This window comes from Oncorhynchus clarkii, chromosome 13 (assembly GCF_045791955.1).
Source record: "Oncorhynchus clarkii lewisi isolate Uvic-CL-2024 chromosome 13, UVic_Ocla_1.0, whole genome shotgun sequence".
Taxonomy (NCBI): Eukaryota; Metazoa; Chordata; class Actinopteri; order Salmoniformes; family Salmonidae; genus Oncorhynchus; species Oncorhynchus clarkii.
The window spans coordinates 41,069,577-41,088,410 of NC_092159.1; the positions used below are offsets into that span (position 1 = coordinate 41,069,577).

General features: G+C 41.9%; 1 non-coding gene across 1 annotated transcript; it reads left to right on the forward strand.

Moving 5' to 3' along the window:
- The first annotated feature begins 406 nt into the window (after positions 1–406).
- On the forward strand, positions 407–478 carry trnat-cgu (transfer RNA threonine (anticodon CGU)). Its single transcript has one exon. It is a non-coding gene; the product is annotated as a tRNA-Thr (tRNA).
- The last annotated feature ends 18,356 nt before the right edge of the window (positions 479–18,834 follow it).

Genomic DNA, 18,834 nt, shown 5'->3' on the forward strand with positions numbered 1-18,834 from the left:
CATAAATTGTGTGTGTGCGTGTGTGTACTAGCTAGTCTTGTGAAGTTTTGAAAGACAGTGCAGTGTAATAGCCTCCCCCTGTGGTTCATGCAAAACATTTTATTTTTCTCATTCTTTTTTTTATTACTCACACCAAATGTCACTTCCAAAGTGACAGTTCATTTAAATAGGCCTATACTAAAATACATTATATTTTACATGCATTGGTGGGGTCCCTACTAACTACTCCCTTTCAACTGAAATGGTGTTACTTCTGTCTTAAACAAAACATCACCTATTTCCAATTTAAATACATGTACACGGCATAAGCCATAAAAAAAAAAACATTTCAGGGTAATAGCTGTGTAACACATACTACTTCGTCTACATGAGATATGGAACACTCTTTCATGCGCTCACCAGCGCAGGCGCGGTGGCCAAGTGGTAAGGCGTCGGTCTCGTAAACCGAAGATCGCGGGTTCGAACCCCGTCCGTGCCTTTTACAAGATTATCAATAGCATTTCTGCTAAATCAAAAATCGATGTACCATTTCCGTACTAGAAATATAATTTATAATAGTAAGCGTAATCAGCCACAACAACAGTCATATTTGTGTTGATTTTCACTTCGACTGAATACCTGACTTTTGTGTGGGACTACTTTAGCATCAATAGGGGGCAGCAAACACTAATGTTTTTAATGCGTCCATACAATCTTTCCTTTACAATGAATGAGAACATAACATTGTAGCTACCTTAGAGTGAAACGTGACATATAGGCAACAACTGACTAAATTAGTGTGCTAAATTGCGCAATATATTCATATTTTAAAAGAGACATGGGGACTTTTGTAAGAATTTTACAAAAGAACGCAATGTTTTGTTTTTCTTACATCCCATTTCATCTGCATTTTCAAACCCTTTCACCAAGTCTTATTGTGAATTCCTTTTGGCGCGCGCGGAACCCTGTTCTGGGCACCATAAACGCACAAAACAGTGTGACGCTCCATGGATTTCGATGAATCCATTTCCCAGTTTCAATATTTGTATAATACTTCTAGGAAAATAAAACTCATACTTCCATTTACAGTAGGCCTAGCATATGCCAAACTTTCCCCCCAATAGCTGCAGAAAACAACGCAGGACAACGCCATATCTGACTCTGATACGACCCCCCCCCCCTAGAATGATTCTCTGAATTTCAACAGCCTATAATTAACAACAAAAACACATTTATTTGGATAAATGCCATATTGCTGTTGTCTGTTTTTGAGACTGCATCACCCCCTTCACGGCCTCTCTTACCTCGTGGCGTGACCATGAAGCAATGTTAGAGGCAATGTATCGAGATTTTATTTTAATGCATTGAGTCAAATCCACCAGACACTGCTGAGCTCACCACTAGGAGCACGGATACTTAAAGAAACAACAACACATAAAATCAGACAGTCGTTCCTTCCTATCCTGCTGACTGGTCTGATATTATCATGGTAAGTTTAAAGCGACGTTATATCCATGATACACGGAAGATGTTTTGCTTGAGAGTTCGGAGCGGCTGTCATGTCGTCTGTCTACTAGGGCTGGGAGGGCCAGCAGGTGTGAGGGGGATTCTTATTGCTGTCACTCCGATTATCTAATAATTAGAGGCCTATGTTATTGATCATTTTGAATAGCACAATGAACGCTAAACTTGTCTGTGAATATTTAGATAATGCTATTGTTTTGATATTAGGTATGCATGATTAGTTGTCGTAAATGTGCTGTTTTTTTTTCACGGGGTGGTCTCTCAGAGTAGCAGACAGATTGTGTCTGAGAGTACCTGAACTCTCTAGGGATCACCAGACAATGTCTGGGACTCAACTAACGCCCAGTGAATTCACTAAATGCACACAAGAGCTGTATATTAAAACATGTTGTTTTACATTCTATACAGAGGGACATATTGCAGCAATATGATATTAATGTGCACGTTATAATCCAGTTGTTGTACAAGGAAATGTCAGCTTGATGCTAATCAAGTGTGTAGTTTATGAAAGGATATGTTCAAGGATTGCACAGTGATTCAAATCATGAGGATTGCATAATCAGTAATCACATCATTTGTATAAAATACACAGGCTACTGTAAAGCCGTTGTTCTTATGAAACCAGCCTTATTGTAGGTCATGTAGGATGTAGCTAGATTAACTAATTATTATAGCAGGCTGACACTGACACATTCTCAATAACAGTGAGTGTGTTATCTATTTTATAGCCAGACAAAACCCCTACCTAGACCATAACCCAATATCAGTTATGCAATAGCCTACACACAAACTGCACTCTTTGAAAATGAGTTGAGGATAAAAGCTGAGGATGATGTAATATTTTATCCATAAGTAATTGTAATGTGTATGAGAATGTCAGGTGGCCTTAGTGTGGTCTCAGTCACGGGATCTTGTGGGCGAGATGAGTTTGATTAGAATCCAACTGGCCCGCAAAGTCCCGCTTCTGTGACTCACCCTCTCATCTTAACCAATTAGCCCAACTTTATGTGTGTTTGTGTGATACTGTGGTTATGTTGGGACAGAATAAATAGTCAAACTAGTGGCAGGCGGTGGTGCCCAGTGAAGTTCAAATGTAATGCCGCAGGGAGAATGAGGGGCTTTTGGGGGCACTTGTGTTTCAGTTTCACCATCATAATGCCCCTAAAAATCCTTATTGCTCTTGCACTGATCTCCTATCGCTGTGCTTATGGGGGTGTATAAAATACATATCAGATTAAACTAAAACACATATCAGATTAAACTCATATATATATATATATCAGATTAAACCAAAATACATATCAGATTAAACTAAAATATATATCAGATTAAACTCATATATATATATATATCAGATTAAACCAAAATACATATCAGATTAAACTAAAATATATATCAGATTAAACTAAAATACATATCAGATTAAACTAAAACACATATCAGATTAAACTAAAACACATATCAGATTAAACTAAAACACATATCAGATTAAACTAAAATACATATCAGATTAAACTCATATATATATATATATATCAGATTAAACCAAAATACATATCAGATTAAACTAAAATATATATCAGATTAAACTAAAATACATATCAGATTAAACTCATATATATATATATATCAGATTAAACCAAAATACATATCAGATTAAACTAAAATACATATCAGATTAAACTAAAATACATATCAGATTAAACTAAAACACATATCAGATTAAACTAAAACACATATCAGATTAAACTAAAATACATATCAGATTAAACTAAAACACATATCAGATTAAACTAAAACACATATCAGATTAAACTAAAATACATATCAGATTAAACTAAAACACATATCAGATTAAACTAAAACACATATCAGATTAAACTAAAACACATATCAGATTAAACTAAAATACATATCAGATTAAACTCATATATATATATATATATATATATCAGATTAAACCAAAATACATATCAGATTAAACTAAAATATATATCAGATTAAACTAACCCAACTCTTTCCCCTCTATACATTTCAGAGTGCCCTTGGATTAATGTCCTAACTAGCTTTATTGTATTGGATTCCATTACATGGGCTGATGTTGATGGTGATGATGATGATGTTGAAGATGATGATAATGTAATCATCATTTTTTATGTTTAGTTTCAGTTCAGCATATTTTTTGATGCTGATGATGTTGACCTGATGTATTTGATAAGGTACTTAACTTCTATCTAGGTTTTACTTTGTACTATTAGTGGTGCTAATGTTGATCATTAATATTGAAATATATTTATATTAATGGCTGCCCACCCATGACTAAGGCACTAGCATTGTATGTACTACCTTTGCATTCAGTATCTTTGTGATTCATATGTGTTTTTTTTAAATGTTTCTACGTCTTATGTGCTCCTTGCTGCAAAACCAATTGCCTTCTGGGACAAATAGAGTTGAAACATGAACTAATGTAGACCACCGTTCAAAAAGTTTGGGGTCACTTAGAAATGTTCTTGATTTTGAAAGAAAAGCAACTCCGGGATGCTGGCCTTCTAGGCAGAGTTGCAAAGAAAAAGCCATATCTCAGACTGGCCAATAACAATAAAACATTAAGATGGGTAAAAGAACACAGACACTGGACAGAGGAACTCTGCCTAGAAGGCCAGCATCCCGGAGTTGCCTCTTCACTGTTGATGTTGAGACTGGTGTTTTGCGGGTACTATTTAATGAAGCTGCCAGTTTGAGGACTTGTGAGGCTTCTGTTTCTCAAACTAGACGCTCTAATGTACTTGTCCTCTTGCTCAGTTGTGCACCAGGGCTTACCACTCCTCTTTCTATTCTGGTTAGAGCCAGTTTGCGCTGTTCTGTGAAGGGAGTAGTACACAGCGTTGTATGAGATCTTCAGTTTCTTGACAATTTCTCGCATGTAGTAGGCATAATTTCGTAGAACAAGAATAGACTGATGAGTTTCAGAAGAAAGTCCTTTGTTTCTGGCCATTTTGAGGCTCTAATCAAACCCACAAATGCTGATGCTCCAGATGCTCACCTAGTCTAAAGAAGGCCTGTTTTATTGCTTCTTTAAACAGAACAACAGTTTTCAGCTGTGCTAACATAATTGCAAAATGGTTTTCTAATGATCAATTAGCCTTTTAAAATAATAAACGTGGGTTGCTGATAATGGGCCTCTGTACTCCTATGTAGAAATTCCATTAAAAATCTGCCTTTTCCAGCTACAATTGTAATTTACAACATTAACAATGTCTACACTGTATTTCTGATCAATTTGATGTTATTTTAATGGACAAAAAATGTGCTTTTCTTTCAAAATCAATGACATTTCTAAGTGACCCCAAACTTTTATAATTTTATAGATTGTTATCTCACTTCTAATGATGAATAAATAATGATTGCATTGCATAAATCATAATTCAGTATGGTTATTGGCTTTATATCAATTGTGAGAGGTTTGCGTCAATTACAACATGTAAGGAGGCGTTCAAATTCCTCAAAATATTAACGCAGGGGACTTCTTAGAATTTCCCTGTAAAGAAAGGAGCCGTGTCTTCTTTCAAAGCCCAGATTGTTCCATCCTAGTCTTGAGGCAAAGGCCAGAACACACTCTTTCAGTGCTCAGAGCATGTGACACAAACACAAGCCACTGCTCAATATTTGTTTGTGTTAACATTGCCAATGTATCTCCCTTGGCTTGAACAAGCCCTTTGGTAGGGAGTTCACATAATGTCATGCCTACAATTTGTGCTTCTCACAGATGGCCTTGAGTGAACAATTAAGTTGTTTTGCACCAAGGTCCGCTCACAACCCCTGTGTGTGTATCACTTTCCTGTTAAATTCCAGCTGACTGGGATCACTGAATTACTATACACTGTAAAAAAAATATGCTGGTTCTACTTTTTAAAAATGAACTGTTTGCCTCAGCTTTTTGACTATTTCCAACATGAGGTATTACTATGTATAATATACAATTCCAAAACAGTTAGATCTACTTCATCTTTTGGATCAGTTACTTTCAGTGATCATGTCAAATATGTCTTTGATTATTTGCCATTTTAACCCATTGCTGAACACAGTGTGCATTCCACTAGCAGTCAGTGGAGGTAGAACTGTGGCCATTGTAAGATGCTGCATGTGCCTCTAGCATTAAGGGTTGTGTAACCTTGTAGATGGTGGGAATCTCACCGTTGAACGTCAATTTGCCCGATGCTTTTCATATCAGTTCATCATTATCCATTATAACTCATAGCACAACAAGCTGCTTAATACTGATACAGAAACATGCATATAAAGTTGTGTAAAAGTATCATAAAGTCAAACTGTTACGGTGAGTGAATGAGGACCCAAAAGCGAACTAACTTAAACAGAGCTTCTTTAATAACCAAACATAGGTAGGCTCAGATAGACCGGCAGATTCCGACAGGACAGGACAAGGTTACAGCAAACATGACGATAGTCTGGTTCAGGCATGAAACACAACAAACAAGAATCCGACAAGGACAGGAACAAAAACAGAGAGAGATATAGGGGACTAATCAGAGGGAAAAAGGGAACAGGTGGGAAAAGGGGTGACGAGGTAGTCAGGAGGAGACAAGGAACAGCTGGGGGAAAGCGGGGGAGAAAAGGTAACCTAATACGACCAGCAGAGGGAGACAGGGTGAAAGGAAAGGACAGAAAGACACAACATGACAATACATGACAGTACCCCCCCACTCACCGAGCGCCTCCTGGCGCACTCGAGGAGGAAACCTGGCGGCAACGGAGGAAATCCTCGATCAGCGCACGGTCCAGCACGTCCCGAGAGGGAACCCAACTCCTCTCCTCAGGACCGTACCCCTCCCAATCTACGAGGTACTGGTGACCACGGCCCCGAGGACGCATGTCCAAAATCCTGCGGACCCTGTAGATGGGTGCGCCCTCGACAAGGATGGGGGGGGGGGGGGGGGGAAGACGAGCGGGGGCGCGAAGAACGGGCTTGATACAGGAGACATGGAAGACCGGGGGGACGCGACGAAGGTATCGCGGAAGAAGAAGTCGAACTGCGACAGGATTAATGACCCGAGAAATACGGAACGGACCAATGAACCGCGGGGTCAACTTGCGAGAAGCCGTCTTAAGGGGAAGGTTCTGAGTGGAGAGCCAAACTCTCTGACCGCGACAATATCTAGGACTCTTAGTTCTACGCTTATTAGCAGCCCTCACAGTCTGCGTCCTATAACGGCAAAGTGCAGACCTGACCCTCTTCCAGGTGCGCTCGCAACGTTGGACAAAAGCCTGAGCGGAGGGGACGCTGGACTCGGCGAACTGAGATGAGAACAGCGGAGGCTGGTACCCGAGGCTACTCTGAAAAGGAGATAGCCCGGTCGCAGACGAAGGAAGCGAGTTGTGGGCGTATTCTGCCCAGGGGAGCTGTTCTGACCAAGACGCAGGGTTGCGAAAAGAAAGACTGCGTAAGATGCGACCAATAGTCTGATTGGCCCGTTCTGCTTGACCGTTAGACTGGGGGTGAAAGCCGGAAGAGAGACTGACGGAAGCCCCAATCAAACGGCAAAACTCCCTCCAAAATTGAGACGTGAATTGCGGACCTCTGTCCGAAACGACGTCTGACGGAAGGCCATGAATTCTGAAAACATTCTCGATGATGATTTGTGCCGTCTCTTTAGCAGAAGGAAGCTTAGCAAGGGGAATGAAATGAGCCGCCTTAGAGAACCTATCGACAACCGTAAGAATAACAGTCTTCCCCGCTGACGAAGGCAGTCCGGTGACAAAATCTAAGGCGATGTGAGACCACGGTCGAGAGGGAATGGGAAGCGGCCTGAGACGGCCGGCAGGAGGGGAGTTACCGGACTTAGTCTGCGCGCAGACCGAACAAGCAGCCACGAAACGACGCGTGTCATGCTCCCGGGTGGGCCACCAAAAACGCTGGCGAATGGAAGCAAGCGTACCCCGAACGCCAGGGTGGCCGGCTAACTTGGCAGAGTGAGCCCACTGAAGAACGGCCAGACGAGTAGGAACGGGAACGAAAAGAAGGTCCCTAGGACAAGCGCGCGGCGACGGAGTGTGAGTGAGCGCTTGCTTTACCTGCCTCTCAATTCCCCAGACAGTCAACCCGACAACACGCCCCTCAGGGAGAATCCCCTCGGGGTCAGTGGAGGCTACTGAAGAACTGAAGAGACGAGATAAAGCATCAGGCTTGGTGTTCTTAGAGCCCGGACGATAAGAAATCACGAACTCGAAACGAGCGAAAAACAGCGCCCAACGCGCCTGACGCGCATTAAGTCGTTTGGCAGAACGGATGTACTCAAGGTTCCTATGGTCAGTCCAAACGACAAAAGGAACGGTCGCCCCCTCCAACCACTGTCGCCATTCGCCTAGGGCTAACCGGATGGCGAGCAGTTCGCGGTTTCCCACATCATAGTTACGTTCCGACGGCGACAGGCGATGAGAAAAATACGCGCATGGGTGGACCTTGTCGTCAGAGAGGGAGCGCTGAGAAAGAATGGCTCCCACGCCCACCTCTGACGCGTCAACCTCGACAACGAACTGTCTAGAGACGTCAGGTGTAACAAGGATAGGAGCGGATGTAAAACGATTCTTGAGGAGATCAAAAGCTCCCTGGGCGGAAACGGACCACTTAAAGCACGTCTTGACAGAAGTAAGGGCTGTGAGAGGAGCTGCCACCTGACCGAAATTACGGATGAAACGACGATAGAAGTTCGCGAAGCCGAGAAAGCGCTGCAGCTCGACGCGTGACTTAGGGGCGGGCCAATCAATGACAGCTTGGACCTTAGCGGGATCCATCTTAATGCCTTCAGCGGAAATAACAGAACCGAGAAATGTGACGGAGGAGGCATGAAAAGTGCACTTCTCAGCCTTCACAAAAAGACAATTCTCTAAAAGGCGCTGGAGGACACGTCGAACGTGCTGAACATGAATCTGGAGTGACGGTGAAAAAATCAGGATATCGTCAAGGTAAACGAAAACAAAGATGTTCAGCATGTCTCTCAGGACATCATTGACTAATGCCTGAAAGACAGCTGGAGCGTTAGCGAGGCCGAAAGGAAGAACCCGGTATTCAAAGTGCCCTAACGGAGTGTTAAACGCCGTCTTCCACTCGTCCCCCTCCCTGATGCGCACGAGATGGTAAGCGTTACGAAGGTCCAACTTAGTGAAAAACCTGGCTCCCTGCAGGATCTCGAAGGCTGAAGACATAAGAGGAAGCGGATAACGATTCTTAACTGTTATGTCATTCAGCCCTCGATAATCTATGCAGGGGCGCAGAGACCCGTCCTTCTTCTTGACAAAAAAAAACCCCGCTCCGGCGGGAGAGGAGGAGGGGACTATGGTACCGGCGTCAAGAGCTACAGACAAATAATCCTCGAGAGCCTTACGTTCGGGAGCCGACAGAGAGTATAGTCTACCCCGGGGGGGAGTGGTTCCCGGAAGGAGATCAATACTACAATCATACGACCGGTGTGGAGGAAGAGAGGTGGCCCTGGACCGACTGAACACCGTGCGCAGATCGTGATATTCCTCCGGCACCCCTGTCAAATCACCAGGCTCCTCCTGTGAAGAAGAGACAGAGGAAACAGGAGGGATAGCAGACATTAAACATTTCACATGACAAGAGACGTTCCAGGAGAGGATAGAATTACTAGACCAATTAATGGAAGGATTATGACAAACTAGCCAGGGATGGCCCAAAACAACAGGTGTAAAAGGTGAACGAAAAATCAAAAAAGAAATGGTTTCGCTATGATTACCAGAAACAGTGAGGGTTAAAGGTAGCGTCTCACGCTGAATCCTGGGGAGAGGACTACCATCCAGGGCGAACAAGGCCGTGGACTCCCTTAACTGTCTGAGAGGAATGTCATGTTCCCGAGCCCAGGTCTCGTCCATAAAACAGCCCTCCGCCCCAGAGTCTATTAAGGCACTGCAGGAAGCTGACGAACCGGTCCAGCGTAGATGGACCGACAAGGTAGTGCAGGATCTTGAAGGAGAGACAGGAGTAGTAGCGCTCACCAGTAGCCCTCCGCTTACTGATGAGCTCTGGCTTTTACTGGACATGAAGTGACAAAATGACCAGCAGAACCGCAATAGAGACAGAGGCGGTTGGTGATTCTCCGTTCCCTTTCCTTAGTCGAGATGCGGATACCTCCCAGCTGCATAGGCTCAGCACCCGAGCCGGCAGAGGAAGATGGTAGTAATGCGGAGAGGGGGGCAACGGAGAACGCGAGCTCCTTTCCACGAGCTCGGTGACGAAGATCAACCCGTCGCTCAATGCGAATAGCGAGTTCAATCAGGGAATCCACGCTGGAAGGGACCTCCCGGGAGAGAATCTCATCCTTTACCTCTGCGCGGAGACCCTCCAGAAAACGAGCGAGCAAAGCCAGCTCGTTCCAGCCACTGGAGGCAGCAAGAGTGCGAAACTCAATAGAGTAGTCTGTTATGGATCGATTACCTTGACATAGGGAAGACAGGACCCTGGAAGCCTCCTCCCCAAAAACAGATCGATCAAAAACCCGTATCATCTCCTCCTTAAAGTCCTGATACTGGTTAGTACACTCAGCCCTTGCCTCCCAGATTGCCGTGCCCCACTCACGAGCCCGTCCAGTAAGGAGAGATATGACGTAGGCGACACGAGCAGTGCTCCTGGCGTAAGTGTTGGGCTGGAGAGAAAACACAATATCACACTGGGTGAGGAACGAGCGGCATTCAGTGGGCTCCCCAGAGTAACACGGCGGGTTATTGATTCTGGGCTCCGGAGATTCGAAAGCCCTGGAAGTGGCCGGTGGATCGAGGCGGAGATGGTGAACCTGTTCTGTGAGGTTGGAGACTTGGGTGGCCAGGGTCTCAACGGCATGTCGAGCAGCAGACAATTCCTGCTCGTGTCTGCCTAGCATCGCTCCCTGGATCTCGACGGCTGAGTGGAGAGGATCCGAAGTCGCTGGGTCCATTCTTGGTCGGATTCTTCTGTTACGGTGAGTGAATGAGGACCCAAAAGCGAACTAACTTAAACAGAGCTTCTTTAATAACCAAACATAGGTAGGCTCAGATAGACCGGCAGATTCCGACAGGACAGGACAAGGTTACAGCAAACATGACGATAGTCTGGTTCAGGCATGAAACACAACAAACAAGAATCCGACAAGGACAGGAACAAAAACAGAGAGAGATATAGGGGACTAATCAGAGGGAAAAAGGGAACAGGTGGGAAAAGGGGTGACGAGGTAGTCAGGAGGAGACAAGGAACAGCTGGGGGAAAGCGGGGGAGAAAAGGTAACCTAATACGACCAGCAGAGGGAGACAGGGTGAAAGGAAAGGACAGAAAGACACAACATGACAATACATGACACAAACAATTTTGAATTACCCACAATCCTCTAAAAACGAGGCCACATGGCAAGTTGTTGAAAAAAATACATTATTAAGCTGAGAGTAAATATTATGAAAATATAGTAAATGATACACTGTATATTAAATTGAATTGACATTTTCAAATGTAATGCTTTTTGAAAACATACAAACGAAGTAAGGTATTACAAATATTGAAGTAAAACCCGAAACCTGAATTTGTATGTGAAAATCATATATTTTTGGGGATAGTATTTACTAAGCCCCTGAATATTTTTTTTACAGTGTTAGTGCAGCCACAGCAGCTGTGGATTCATGATCAACTAATTGATTACCAAAATGTTTTGCAAATTAGATGAGGGTGAACAGATGAAGACCAAAGGAATTTTGATTAAAAGAACACTTTCAGTAGGCCATTTGCAATTCTGCTCATCTTCATGAAATATGCTGCACAGCAAGCGGGCTAAGGCATAAAACAGGTGATTAGTGGTCATTCACACACATCAAGCTCTCTGTATGTCCACAAGCCTGTAGCTACTGCTATCAGGAGAGCACTTCCTTCTATGTGGGATATACTGTGAGTGAGCAGAATAGATATTTAGCTCTCTTCACCTTTACCTTGAAATTGATGACGGAATCAGAATGATCTTGACAGAATGGTTCATGAAACAAAAGTATTTTGGATTTCATTGTTGTATTTGCATTCATAGAAGAATATCAGTGGAGATGAACCCTCTTCAACTAAGCCCATCTAAATAATCTCTCAAAATATCAGCGCATAAACACATCTATATCATTGTAAACATATCTTAGCCATGGACATATTGAATCAAAACTGTAATAATCTGCATCGTGAGATGTGATGGTGGAGTCGTAAACACCTTCCCTTGCTGTGAAGGCGCTGTGTGTGAAGAATATGGTCAAGCTGTGTTGAATCACAGAGCATTTGCTGGCTTTCCAGACAGGTTTGTCTTTGCTTATCGTGAGGGAGGCAGTTACAGCTGGGGAAGTCATTATTGACACCCTATACCTTCAACGGAACGTTCCAGTCTAAATGACATGGCAGAAAGGATCTGTGCCTTTATTGATTTTAAATAAAACATCACAGCGAATGCCTATGGTAATAATATTGAAATATGAATATTGCAATATGAGTATTTAAAATATTAAACTGTGAATGACAAGACGAGAAAACAACAGATAAACTATTAATAGACTATTAATAGATTGATTAATAATGATAGTAGAAACTCTAATTGTTGGTATCATTTCTGCATCATGTGGTGCCTGGTGCCTCAGGAAGTAGATTATAAAGTAAATGACTGTCCTAGTTGAGATTAGAGGTCGGCCGATTATGATTTTTCAACACCGATACCGATTATTGGATGACCAAAAAAAGCAGATACCGATTAATCGGACGATTTTTAAAAATTGATTTGTAATAATAACAATTACAACAATACTGAATGAACACTTATTTTAACTTAATATAATACATCAATAAAAATCAATTTAGCCTCAAATAAATAATTAAACATGTTCAATTTGGTTTAAATAATGCAAAAACAAAGTGTTGGAGAGGTAAAAGTGCAATATGTGCCATGTAAAAAAGCAAAATTTGAGTTCCTTGCTCAGAACATGAGAACATATGAAAGTTGGTGGTTCCTTTTAACATGAGACTTCAATATTCCAAGGTAAGAGGTTTTAGGTTGTAGTTAATATAGCATTTATATGACTATTTCTCTCTATACCATTTGTATTTCATTTACCTTTGACTATTGGATGTTCTTATAGGCACTATAGTATTGCCAGTGTAACAGTATAGCTTCCGTCCCTCTCCTCGCCCCTACCTGGGCTCGAACCAGGAACACATCGACAACAGCCACACTCGAAGCAGCGTTACCCATGCAGAGCAAGGGGAACAACTACTCCAAGTCTCAGAGCGAGTGACGTTTGAAACGCTATAACTAGCTAGCCATTTCACATCGGTTACACCAGCCATTAGGCTGGTAGGCTTGAAGTCATAAACAGCGCTGTGCTTGCGAAGAGCTGCTGGCAAAACGCACGAAAGTGCTGTTTGAATGAATGCTTACGAGCCTGCTGCTACCTACCATCGCTCAGTCAGACTGCTCTATCAAATCATAGACTTAATTATAACATAATAACACACAGAAATACGAGCCTTTGGTCATTAATATGGTCGAATCCAGAAACTATAATTTCGAAAACAAAACGTTTATTATTTCAGTGAAATACGGAATCGTTCGGTATTTTATTTAACGGATGGCATCCCTAAGTCTAAATATTCTTGTTACATTGCACAACTTTCAATGTTGTATCATAATTACGTAAAATTCTGGCAAATTAGTTCGCAATGAGCCAGGTTGGCCAAACTGTTGCATATACCCTGACTCTGCGTGCAATGAACGCAAGAGAAGTGACACAATTTCACCTGGTTAATATTGCCTGCTAACCTGGATTTCTTTTAGATAAATATGCAGGTTAAAAAATATATACTTCTGTGTATTGATTTTAAGAAAGGCATGGATGTTTATGGTTAGGTACAGTCGTCCAACGATTGTGCTTTTTTCACAAATGTGCTTTTGTTAAATCATCCCCCAGCGTTGCATCGATTATATGCAACGCAGGGCTCGCTAGATAAACTAGTAATATCATCAACCATGTGTTGTTATAACTAGTGATTATGATTGATTGATTGTTTTTTATAAGATAAGTTTAATAATGCTAGCTAGCAATTTACCTTGGCTTCTACTGCATTCGCGTAACAGGCAGTCTCCTTGTGGAGTGCAACGAGAGGCAGGTGGTTATAGCGTTGGACTTATTAAGTGTAATGTTGCAAGATTGGATCCCCCGAGCTGACAATGTGAAAATCTGTCGTTCTGCCCCTGAACAAGGCAGTTAACCCACCGTTCCTAGGCCGTCATTGAAAATAAGTGTGTGTTCTTAACTGACTTGCCTAGTTAAAAGGTATAATTTTTTATTTTTACATCTGCAAAATTGGCGCCCAAAAATACAGATTTCCGATTGTTATGAAAACTTGAAATCGGCCCTAATTAATCGGCCATTCCAATTAATCGGTAGACCTCTAATAGAGATATCTTTAAAAGGGCCTGCAAGATATTCATCTGAGACATTTGATGTTCAATATTATGAGATAATAGCATAAGCGTGTTTGACTTTTTCCAATGGATGTAATCCTTTGAGTAATCTCTATTAAATGATCCCTCAAATCCGAACGACGTAGAATGTTTTCTGACGCATTGCTGTGCATAAACCAAAACTATGTTGATTAGATTCTGTGATAAACTAGTAAACTTTGCAAAAATGAATCCCCAAAAGCCTCTTGCTATGACAAGCTGACGTCAGAGGAGAGGAATGCACTGGAGAACATCATTTTTTGTTGAATTAGCAAAGTACATTCACAATGACCTACAAAATGGTTTGGATTGTCACAACCACCTTTAAGATTCCAGATGTGACCAATATTTCCTGGTCCTTGCAGTCCTTAGACTGTTGTGTTTCTAATTGTATAACCTTCCTCTATAGAGGCTTCATCTACATCAACGTATAGTACTCTACTACACTGAGTATACAAAACATTAAGAATGCCAGCTCTTTCCATGACATAGACTGACCAGGTGAATCTAAGTGAAAGCTATGATACCTTATTGATGCCACGTCAATCAGTGTAGATGAAGGGGAGGAGACAGGTTAAAGACAGATTTTTAAGCCTTGAGACAATTGAGACATGGTTGTGTATGTGTGCCATTCAGAGGGTGTTCTTAATGTTTTGTACACTCAGTGTATGTGTCTGTCGTCAAGAACCTTCCCTCTACTCATCATGGGGTGAATGGATCTGTATGTATGAGTGAATAGAAGATGGTGGCATGTATTCTTTCACTACACTGATGCACATGAGTCTTCCTAGTGTTATTTAGTGGTCTTCAGACAAGGCAGAGCAGAGTGAGAAGGACACACAACCCCAGTTTACTGTTTAATCATCTCTGCTCGCAGGTCTCCACACTGACAGCCTGCCAGATACAACAAAGCTGAGGGTGTGAGAGTCAGCAGGCCAAGAGCACACACACACACACACACACACACACACACACACACACACACACACACACACACACACACACACACACACACACACACACACACACACACACACACACACACACACACACACACAAACACACACACACACACACACAGCTTTTAAACAAAATACCAGGTGGCATAGCAAGATGAAATGTGCCTTTTCTTGTCAATGCACATAATACATTGGACAGGACCACTTTCAGCATACATCAGCTGCTGATCTTACATGTAAGTAATACAACAAGTATTGTAATTACAGTAATTACAGTAATCCTGACCCTAAATACAGCGTAAGAAGAATGTCATACCAACACTTGTTACCATGTTAAGTGTCTGATGATAAAAAGTTTGGAATTGTTCCATTTGGAAATGCTTTATAACAATGTTAGTGAGGAAAAATATATATTTCCTTGTCCCAAAAAATCAAGACATGTGTGAAGCAATAAGGCACGGTATGAAACCCTTACAGCCAAGACTCCCACCCACATCTAATCCTATTGTGGATATGGCCATATTGAGTGCTCTACAGTTGCTGATGTCAGATTCCTTTGACATTCACACTGAGCTGCACGCACTGTTGAAGTCCCATTTTGAAGCAGGACTACTTAGACAGAGAGGGACACACAGAGACCTTGCATGGGAACTCTGCAGGGTAAAGTATATTGAAAAATCTCACATGACAAGCCACCCTCACACAGCGAGGGGGATACATTTACCCTTTCTGCCTCAGCAGTTATATTTAGAGCTTCAGTAGAACCGGTGAACAGAGGACATCATGATGCATTTGAAGCTAAATGGGAAGGAATTGAGATGATTCTCTTGATTCTTATGCTCGAATCAGACACCAAACATGATTAACACAGTAAGATGAATGAATGTAGGCTGTGCTCTCTTGGTATGACAATGTAATAATGACAATAGAAATTTGTCCAGCCAAATATGACCAAGTTGTCGCTCTCACTTAAACAAAATTCATATATGGCCGTCCAATATGTCAAGATGGAGTTGGCTCTGAACTCGGTAAGTAGCTGTCTCCTGGGCACATGTGCATCCAACACTGTCATCAAACGCTGATTTCTCACATAAATGCACACATTGATTCAGGTTACAGACCATGTAACTACGCCTAGAACCCATAGATAAAGCAAGTGAATCAATATTAGTCAAATCAAATGTAATTGGTCACATACACATGGTTAGCAGATGTTAATGCGAGTGTAGTGAAATGCTTGTGCTTCTAGTTCCAACCATGCAGTAATATCTAACAAGTAGCTTCAGTAGGCTAGTTATTGGGTTTGTAACAATATACATTTGTGTAACTACTGTGCCGAGGTCCCATTTGAATCACGAGAAATTATAATATGTCCAGTGTTGGAAAAAGTACTCAATTCTCATACTTGAGTAAAAGTAAAGATACCTTAATATAAAATGACTCAAGTAAAAGTGAAAGTCACCCAGTAAAATTATACTTGAGTAAAAGTCTACAAGTATTTGGTTTTCAAATACACTTAAGAATCAAAAGTAAAAGTACGAATAATAGAAAATTACTTATATTAAGCAAACCAGACAGCACAATTTCTTTTTTTTAAATTTACGGATAGCCAGGGTCACACTCCAATACTTAGACATCATTTACAAACAAAACATTTGTGTTTAGTGAGTCCGCCAGATCAGAGTCAGTAGGGATGACCTGGGATGTTCTCTTGATAAGTCTGCGAATTGGACCATTTTCTGTCCTGCTAAACATTCAAAATGTAACGAGTACTTCTGGGTGTCAGGGAAACTGTATGGAGTAAGAAGTACATCATTTTCTTCAGGAATGTAGTGAAGGCTGTGTAAAAGTTGTCAAAAATATAAATAGTAAAGTGAAGTACAGATACCCCAAAAAACGACTTTACTTTAAGTACTTTCCACCACTGAATATGCCTTTGGGGAGTGCGGATCAAATGACTCATCTCACATGTCTCGTTTTCTAAGACTGCTTTGTGAAGGCAAAATGTGTTTAGCATTGAGCATATTTGGACAACATTCATTGTAGTAATCACATCTATAAACCATACTTGAACGTTGTCCTGTGACTGATGTGAACACATCAAAAGTGGACCAATTACTAGACATATGGGGATGTGGACTGCTTTATTTCACTGTCATGCTTTATTTCACTGCCACACAAGTGCATATGGACAAACCACACAATTGGACAAGGTTATTAAAAATCTACGTGCATGTACAATTCCCAAACAAAACTGGGGGCGGTTTAAAAGTTCCAATTCACAGCATAGCACATTTTCCTCACTGAGCAATAAGTAGGATTTACATGAACCAAATCTATGATTCTTGTTAAATCCAGAATCCTTGACAGGCACCCCTGGAGACCAGCTCTGTGCAGTAGAGCTCAGCTTCCTCATATGACTGCCAGGCCTTGGAGAGAAGCCCCCAAATTAATCAGTATCAGGCCCTGCTGACTGCATTCTGGCCCAGTGCTCTCTAGCATGCAGACCCAGGAGTACCAGCTTAATTAACAACCACAATGGAAATGTAATGTACCTAAAGATAAAACTACATTAGGCAAAGCTGCCAGAAAATAAATGCAGGTAGTGTTGTTATTGTCTTTAAATAGGCAGGTAAAAACACAGGAAAAATAAGATCCTCCTGTTGATTCAGTGGTTAAGAAATCACTCAGAGATATTTTGGCTGGTTGGGTTATGACTTTGGGTTGTGGCCATGTGGTTGTGGGTCAATGACAAGCTGCACTGCCAGCTATTATGAGTCCACCGTAGTCTGAACATTGTGGAAAAGAGGCAGGTAATAGGTCTCTATGCTTCGGGCCTCTGGCAGAATGTCAACAAACCCCTTAATAGTGTTTCAAGGATGATGTATTGACAGCGTTCTGAAAAATGACGACTATTCACATGACAGACATGCTCCATTTTCACCAGGATCTATGCTTTGTCGTCTAGCCCTAACTCGGCACAATGGTGCTTCTTTGACTTTTTTCTTACACCAAATGGTGACAAACAAACTCCCTTTGTTCAATCCATCCTTGCAAATTATCATGTTTCTTACCTTTGAGAGGCCATTTGTCTAAGGGAAATGTTACTGTAAGTTGAATATAAAACCATATGGAGTGCGTTCTCTCCTCCCAGTTGAAAAGATCAAATAGGATTTAAAGTGCTGACTGGCACAACTTACACAGAATATCGTGCAAGACCTACTCCACTGGGCGGGCACACACTGGTTGAATCAACGTTGTTTCCACATCATTTCAATGAAATTACTTTGAATCAACGTGGCACAGACGTTCAATTGAAAGCTTCAAATTCAAATCAAATCAAATGTATTTATATAGCCCTTCGTACATCAGCTGATATCTCAAAGTGCTGTACAGAAACCCAGCCTAAAACCCCAAACTGCAAGCAATGCAGGTGTAGAAGCACGGTGGCTAGGAAAAACTCCCTAGAAAGGCCAAAACCTAGGAAGAAACTTAGAGAGGAACCTGGCTATGAGGGGTGGCCAGTCCTCTTCTGGCTGTGCCGGGTGGAGATTATAACAGAACATGGCCAAGATGTTCAAATGTTCATAAATAACCAGCATGGTCAAATAATAATAATCACAGTAGTTGTCGAGGGTGCAGCAAGTCAGCACCTCGGGTGCTGAATAGTTGAAACTGGAGCAGTAGCATGGCCAGGTGGACTGGGGACAGCAAGGAGTCCTCATGCCAGGTAGTCCTGAAGCATGGTCCTAGGGCTCAGGTCCTCCGAGAGAGAGAAAGAAAGAGAGAAAGAGAGAGCATACTTAAATTCACCAAGGACACCGGATAAGACAGGAGAAGTACTCCAGATA